The sequence below is a fragment of the Oncorhynchus clarkii genome, chromosome 5 (genome assembly GCF_045791955.1).
Source record: "Oncorhynchus clarkii lewisi isolate Uvic-CL-2024 chromosome 5, UVic_Ocla_1.0, whole genome shotgun sequence".
Classification (NCBI taxonomy): Eukaryota; Metazoa; Chordata; class Actinopteri; order Salmoniformes; family Salmonidae; genus Oncorhynchus; species Oncorhynchus clarkii.
Window position 1 is genome coordinate 27,745,168 of NC_092151.1, and position 8,028 is coordinate 27,753,195.

Genomic DNA, 8,028 nt, shown 5'->3' on the forward strand with positions numbered 1-8,028 from the left:
GGGCATCGACTTTGATGTTTTTTTACCTGGGCAATATCAAATCTGTTGCGGCTTCTTCACCACACTGTCTGTGTGGGTGGACCATTTCAGTTAGTCTGTGATGTGTATGCTGAGGAACTTAAAGCTTTCCAACTTCTCCACTACTGTCCTGTCGATGTGGATGGGGGGGTGCTCCCTCTGCTGTTTTCTGAAGTCCACCATAATCTCCTTTGTTTTGTTGATGTTGAGTGAGAGGTTGTTTTCCTGACACCACACTCCAAGTGCCCTCACCTCCTCCCTGTAGGCTGTCTTGTTGTTGTTGGTAATCAAGCCCACTAATCTTGTGTCATCTGCAAACTTGATGAATGAGTTGGAGGTGTGCATGACCACGCGGTCATGGGTGAACAGGGAGTACAGGAGAGGGTTGAGCACACACCCTTGTGGGGCCCCAGTTGAGGATCAGCGAAGTGGGTATGTTGTTTCCTACCTTCACCACCTGGGGGCGGCCCATCAGAAAGTCCAGGAACCAATTGCAGAGGGCCAGGTTGAGACCCAGGGCTTCAAGCTTAATGATGAGCTTGGAGGGTACTATGGTGTTGAATGCTGAGCTGTAGTCAATTAACAGTGTTCTTACATAGGTATTCCTCTTGTCCAGATGGGATTAGTGCAGTGTGCAGTGTGATGACGATTGCAGAGTGAGATCGAATCTGGTTCAGTTGCCTCGTTGTCCTTATATACTCCAGGTTCCGATGGTCGGTGAGGATGAGAAATGGGTCATGGGCGCCCTCCAGCCAGTGTCTCCACTCCTCGAATGCCAACTTTATCGCCAGGAGCTCCCGATCGCCAACATCATAGTTTCTCTCTGCAGGAAACAGATTTTTTGAGTAATATGCACATGGATACAATTTCTGTGGATTACCTTGACGTTGGGACAGGACAGCCCCCACACCTACTTCTGAAGCGTCCATCTCCACCACGAAGGGCAGAGTAGGATCGACTCTTCAGTAGGCTGAAGGCTTTGTCAGCTGAAGAATTTAATCCCAACTTCTGCGGACCACCCTTTAAGAGAGAAGTGAGAGGAGAGTCGATCGAGTTAAAGTGCTTTATGAATCAGCGGTAGAAGTTGGCCCAAAAACCGTTTTAATCCCTTTATGGTGGTTGGGACTGGCTATGACCTGACAGCATCCACTTCCTCTCATCCATCATGATTCGTTGCGGGCCGATCAGGTAACCCAAGAAGGAGACCTCAGCAGGCATCCAGGACTACTCGAATGTGAGCGATGTGCTCCTCCAAGGTAGCCGGGTAGACCGCGCTGAAGGCTGTCTTCCATTCATCCCCCTCCCGGGTGTGGATCAAATTGCAGTCACTATGCAAGTCCAATTTATTGAAAAACCAGGCCCTGCAGAGTTGTTCAATCGCATCCGGAACCAACGGGAGAGGGTAGCGGTACTTTGCGGTGATGGAATTCAGATTTCTGTAATCGATGCACGGGCGCAATCCTCCGTCTTTCTTGGCCACGAAGAAGTAGCCTGCCGATGCAAGGGAGATGGACGTACGAATGAAACCCTGCTGGAGAGCCTCCTGGATGTACTCCTCCATAGCCTTGGTTTCGGCCACCGACAGAGGGTATATGCGGCCACACATAGGCGCAGAGCCTGCAAACAGGTCGATGACACAGTCCCAGGGGTGATTAGGATGGAGACATGTGGCGCGGGTCTTGTGCTGAAGGGCAACCACAGGGCTTTCCACCGACGTGGAACCACAGGGAAAGGGTGATGAGGAAGGGAAGGATTTCTTTATATATGGATTCCACGGTGAGGGTGAGTGGTGCTGTTATGTGTGTGATTGTCCTGGATCCTAGTGGTTGACTATCCAGCGCTTGAACCGGACAAGGAGAAGAGAGCGAGTATGAGGTGACGTTAAGGGAGGAGGGCCTGGTCAATAAAATTCCCCACGGCACTGGAGTCAACTAGAGCTGTAGAAACAAACATGAAGGACAGACAGCCAGTGAAATTGATACAAGAAAAGGTTTGGCGGAAATTGATGAGGATGGAATACTCACGCCAAACCCAGGAGACGGATGATCACGTGGCTGTCCCTCTGCTCTCATGGAACCCCAGTTAGAACATACCGGACACCATTGAAGCTAGTGCCCCTCTTGTCCGCTATATGGACAGAGCACTAGCTGTCTACGATGGCATCGCTCAGCCACGGAGAGGTGTGTGGCCCATACCTCCATGGGTTCAGGCTCTGACTCAGAGCAGAGAAATAACCGTGGCAATCTTGGATGTCTCGATGGTGGGGACTCCACTCTGATGGGCGAAAGAGAGGGAGCACTGGAGTAGTTGTCTGCTCTTTGGAGACGATGCCCCTTGAGTAATGACGACTCGTTGAAGAACGCGGAGGACCTCATCCATAGCCGTTCCCAATTGAGCCAGCTGGTCTTAGTATTGACAAAATAGGTGTCCCTGTTCACCGACAATCTGGGAGATGTCTTTATTAACCCTTTCACACGGACCATCACACGGGTGTGATCGTTCAACAGTGGTCCCTGAAGCTTACGATCACACCCATGAGATTAGAACGCTTATTTAGAACTGCCGTTTGACGCAACAATCAGCATTTGAGCTGTTCACACTTTTTTCAGAAACTATTTACACAAACACAGTCCTTACAAAGTTATGTCCAGAATGTGAGCTGTTTATTTTTGGATGCAATGTTCAGATATTCACAGAAGTATCTATAGCATAACACAATCATTCAAATCGGAAAAATGTAGACTACATTTGTCCTAGCACTAACTGAGGAAAGATTGACGCAACACAAGCGGTCATATTTTATAACTCCCGGCTGACAAACTACGGTATGAATTAGCTAACAGCAATTACTATTTATAATTAATCACATCACTGGTGAGCTCACCAATGATCTAAATAATTGAGTAAAACACTTTCTAGAAATCAAAAGTAATCCGACGATTAGTTCCAGCGCACCGCCATGCTTTTTTTCCTTACAGAAACCAAAGATAGATGACAAGATGTGTTTGGTCTGTTTATAGTATGCATGTTGAAGGGGTGTGTCGTCTACCATAGTTCACATCCCACCATTCACTTCCTGAAGTTTTCAAAAAATGAGTGAACCCTTACTCACCTCATTTTGTTATAGCGTCTTTGGTCTGACAGATGATTACGTGAAACCCAGAATGCATTGTATGTCAACAAACTTGGCTCCACACATAGCTGGAATTATCTTTGCTCATCATAATCAATACAACCTTCAAAAAAGTATTTTACACACGTATGTGCCCATTACAATCTATGCAAGAATCTGAATGCATGAGCTATCATGATTATCACGCAAAACATTTTCTGATAGTGATTTGATACAAATGGCGTGTGCAGGCAGTCAATCACTAAAATTCTGACAATGAGTCTGAAAGTCAGGAATCAGATTCTGACAGTGACGAGCTGCCCCCCAGCCATTGAGAACCCTGAATCTGAGGACCCCCTTGTCCACTGACAAAGTCCCAGTTCCCTTTGAAAATGCTGGTGGTGATGGAGGCAGACCAACAGTGGATGAAGTACAGGAGTTCTGTGGTAGCTGGAAGGCTGACAGCCATTTCACCCCTCCTGGTCCTGCTGTTTGCTTTGATGAGTCCCAGTCTGGAGGGCAACGCCCCTCACCATTTCCATCTGAGGCAGAGTGCTTCAAGTTGTTTCTGACAGAGGAGCTGGTGGGAGACATAGCAGAGACCAATCACTATGCCTTGGAGCTACAGGAGAAGAGAGCCAGGAGTGGGGTGGAACAACCACAATTAGTGAAATGTATACCTTCCTGGTGACAGTCCTTCTCATGGGGATAGTAAAGAATAACTCCCTAAGAGAATACTGGAGCACAGATCCTGTGTTTGCAATTCCCTTCTTTGCCACTCTCTTTTCCCAAGACTGCTTCCTAGTTCTGCTGCAATGACTGCATTTAATCAACAATGCTACTGCCATCCTAAATGACCCATTACACAAAATAAGAAATGTCAACAGCTGGCAGTAAAGTGGCATGACAAACGAGACAGCCATGTCCTCTCCACTGTCCATACAGCAACCATGTGGACCACCTGACGGGAGAGAGAAAAATCATACCAGACTGCGTGCTTGACTTTATCCACTGCCCCCATTGAGGTTAAGGCAGACATGATAAACAGCTTTGTGGAATGCACTCAGAAAACAAGTGGTATAAGATTATGTTTTTCCATCTGATCAATGCAGCCCTTTGGACACATAGTTCACTGCCAACTAACAGGTGAGATGATTACTGAACAAGGGATTTTTTTGTAATTGGACATACAGTTCACTTACAGAAACTGTTAACTTAATAAGGCACTTTGATAGAAACACAGCCTGGATTTGAACCAGGGTGTCTGTACTGACACCTCTAGCACTGAGATGCTAAGCCTTAGACAGCTGTGCCACTCAGAAGTCATAAAGCCAGGGTAGCTTCAAAATACAACAAGCCAATACTTCTGATGCGATTAGAATTGTTTTACAGAGCGAATAGAAGAATGTAGCTAAAGGTTTGTAAATAAAGGTTTGGTAATAAAAGGAGTAATGAAGTACAGGTGTGACTGATGATGAGATGCAGGTGTGCATAATGATGGTTGCCAGGTGTGCGTAAAGATGGGTTGCCAGGACTGGTGGTTAGTAGACTGGTGACGTTGAACTCCGGAGCAGGGGTGGATGTGAAAACGACACATACATGATATCTGAATATGTGAATTTGAGTTATTCATCATATGGTAGTGGTTGCATGGAGATTAGCCTACATCTAGTACAACCAATTGAGTTCAAAGAACCGTTTTCACTAATAGTCAAACTAAGACAATGACTTCTCTGGACATTGTTCTGTCACGATTCAGCAGTGTAGCGAATTTACATTTGGTTGAGTTTTCAACTAACGTGAATTCAACGTGAAATCAATAAAAAATGTCTCCATGTCATTGGATTTAGGTTAAAAGTTCGGTGAATCATATATGAAATTCCCTTACGTTGATAACATTGATCAGTTTTTCATTGCAGATGGACATTTCAGCACATACTCAAACACTGGCCTTTGTCTCAGCATCAAGAATATAGAAATCTGCTCCGATTTTAGGAAGTTGATTAAAAGTTTGCATGAAGAGTCTGTGGCACTTATTAGACATTTTATTGGGACAACTGAAAGGCTTTTAGCCACCGTCTCGTCTTTGGGCTGAATCCAACGCAGCCTCACGACGACTGACGTGACAGCCAACATGCTGAGACTGAAAAAACTCCTCGCTCTCATCTCCTCGGATTTCATATTGCAGCTTTTTCTTCTCTTATTTAATGCCCTATATAGTGTGGTTTGATTCTGACTTATAAATGGACATGTTCACTATAGCTCGAGTATAGGAAAGGTCTGAACAGGAAATGAACTGTAGGATGTGGTGGAAACATAAAGACTAATAGAAGAGATGCTGAGATGATGCATGCTGTCTGGAGGGAGTTGGCTGTGTTTTAAGTAGGATAATATGCAATTGAATCTATTCCTTATTTCCTCTTGGATGTATCGAATCTGATTATTATCTGCACACACACACGCAGACAGACTGCTCTGACTGAATTTTGTGGACTGTGACTAAAGTGAGAAGGTGCCCTTTCTCACTGATGAGATGAATATGTATGAGCAAGAGGAGGAGAGGAGAAGAGGCAGCTGAGACATGACTCTGGACCCACTCCTTGACAAATCACGGAGGTCAAACACCCAGCCAGTGCTGACTCCATAGCCACAGTCACTGTGTGTGCGTGTGTGTGCGTGTGTGCGCGCACATGCGTATGTGTGTGCACGTGCATGTGTGTGTGTGCGTGCGTGTGTTTGCCTATGTATGCATCTGTGTCTGTGTGTGTTCATTGAGAAGTAAAGTGGTCATCAGTTTTGTCCCTGTGGAGACATTTAACCAGCGCAAACACACACACACATTTCCATCTAAGATTGCTGATTGCCACTAAATGTCTCAAATTGCACTCTCGTGTTCCTCTTGACTATCAAGTGTCTATTCTATATTCTCACCTTCCAGTGTTGGTCCTCATACTAGAATCAAAGCTGATTATTCATTGAAGGTGTATCTGCACAGCTAAAGTGACATACAGTACTTGGCTATATGCAGCTCACTCTACCAAGTTTCTTTACAAATATTTGAATACAGTTTTGTATGTTTTTTTTTATTTCAAGCAGGAGTGGCCAACTCTGGTATTTGAGATCCACATGTTGTAAAGGATTTTGTAAAAGCCATATTAATGTAGTTTAGCTGTTTCATGACTGTATATCCGAGTGAGCGTTATTGCTTTGTATGGATGGCTGCTGTCTTGTTTGGGGTTGTCAGGGTTTGGGCGGCTGGTGGTGGGTGGTTTGTGGTGGGTGGGTCATTGGGATGGAAGAATGTTAGATGGGGGCGCGTGCCCCAAGCCGGTGAGCAGTCAATGACTGTGTGAGGAATGTCTCCAGACAGCTGGGAAGCTGCTGGGCAGGCCATGGGTGCTCCTCTCATAACCTTGCTGTCCTGACTGCCTATCTGTTGTCTGTAAAGCTGATCTGACAGCACTTTGCTCCGAGCCCTGGGCCCACGTTTGAAAGCACAACCAGCAGGTCCCAGACAGACAAACAGCCTGCAGGCTCCGGACAGAAGGACAGACACGTACAAATACACACACACAAACACACAGATAAATACATTTCTAAAAGGTCATTCATTACCTGATTGTTAATAACCAAGGAAGGAATATTTTGTAAGGTATTTTAATGTCAGGGTTTTTAAATGTTCACTTTAATGTGCACTATAACCATCCTAAGTGAGACATACTGGGCATCCTCTGTTACATTGTCTCAGATTTTGATTGGTTTTTATGACATGCCACTGATTGACTGTGATGATGGTAAATCAATTAACAGGAACAATTGCAGTATGAGAATAAAAATTCACACTGCAAATTGAACATTCTAATTTACATGCTGCTTAATTAACTGATAGTTCAGACAGATTTACACAAATTAGTTTTGAAGGTTCTGTCAATCACAAGACAGACAGGCAGCAGGGTTTTGGCTGTCATCTAATTACAATACAGGTTGGAAGCCACTGTTTTCCATGATTTTGAGATAACACAACTTTTTAGAAAAGTTTAAATCAGATAAATCCTTGTAGATTACCTAAGAGACAGAGTGGCAGACTTGTGTGGGTGTTCTCCCTTGTGATGAGTCCTTTGAGGATTATGAAAAGGGATTATGGGGAGTTCACTGCTCTACTATCCACTCGCAGTCGAGAGGCTTTGAGATGTAATGTAGCTGAATTGCAATTGTCCATTTTTTGCTTAAATTTTGAATTCAAAATGGTTGCCTTAATCCATTTATTTTTGTTTTAAATTATGCTCTAAAAACATAAGTAATTTATAGGTCTACCTTTACTTGTTCCTTCTGTGAACTTTCTTTATCCTCCCTCGTCTTAAGAGAGAGAGACATTTAAAAATATCTTAAAGATATGTGGGTTTTTAGTAACGGAATTTTAAGGCACAAGGCTATGTTTCTTAAACTTACAGAAGGCAGAAAAATTATCCAATTTATTAGGTACACCCATCTAGAACCGGGTCGGACCTCCCTTAGCCTCCAGAACAACCTGAATTCTCCATGGCAAGGAAACGTTGCTCAATTGGTATCACGGAACCTAATGTGTGCCAGGAAACATTCCCCACACCATTACACCATCGCCACCAGCCTGTACCGTTGACATGCAAGCTTCTGTTTGAAGATTAAAGAAATTAAAGCTGAAATAAATCATTTTCTCTACTATTATTCTGACATTTCACATTCTTAAAATAAAGTGGTGATCCTAACTGACCTAAGACAAGGAATTTTTACTAAGATTAAATGTCAGGAATTGTGAAAAACTGAGTTTGAATATATTTGGCTAAGGTGTATGTAAACTTCAGACTTCAACTGTATGTGTCCCTTTCCTTATGAGTGGTAGTTTTAGCACTTAGCCTAGC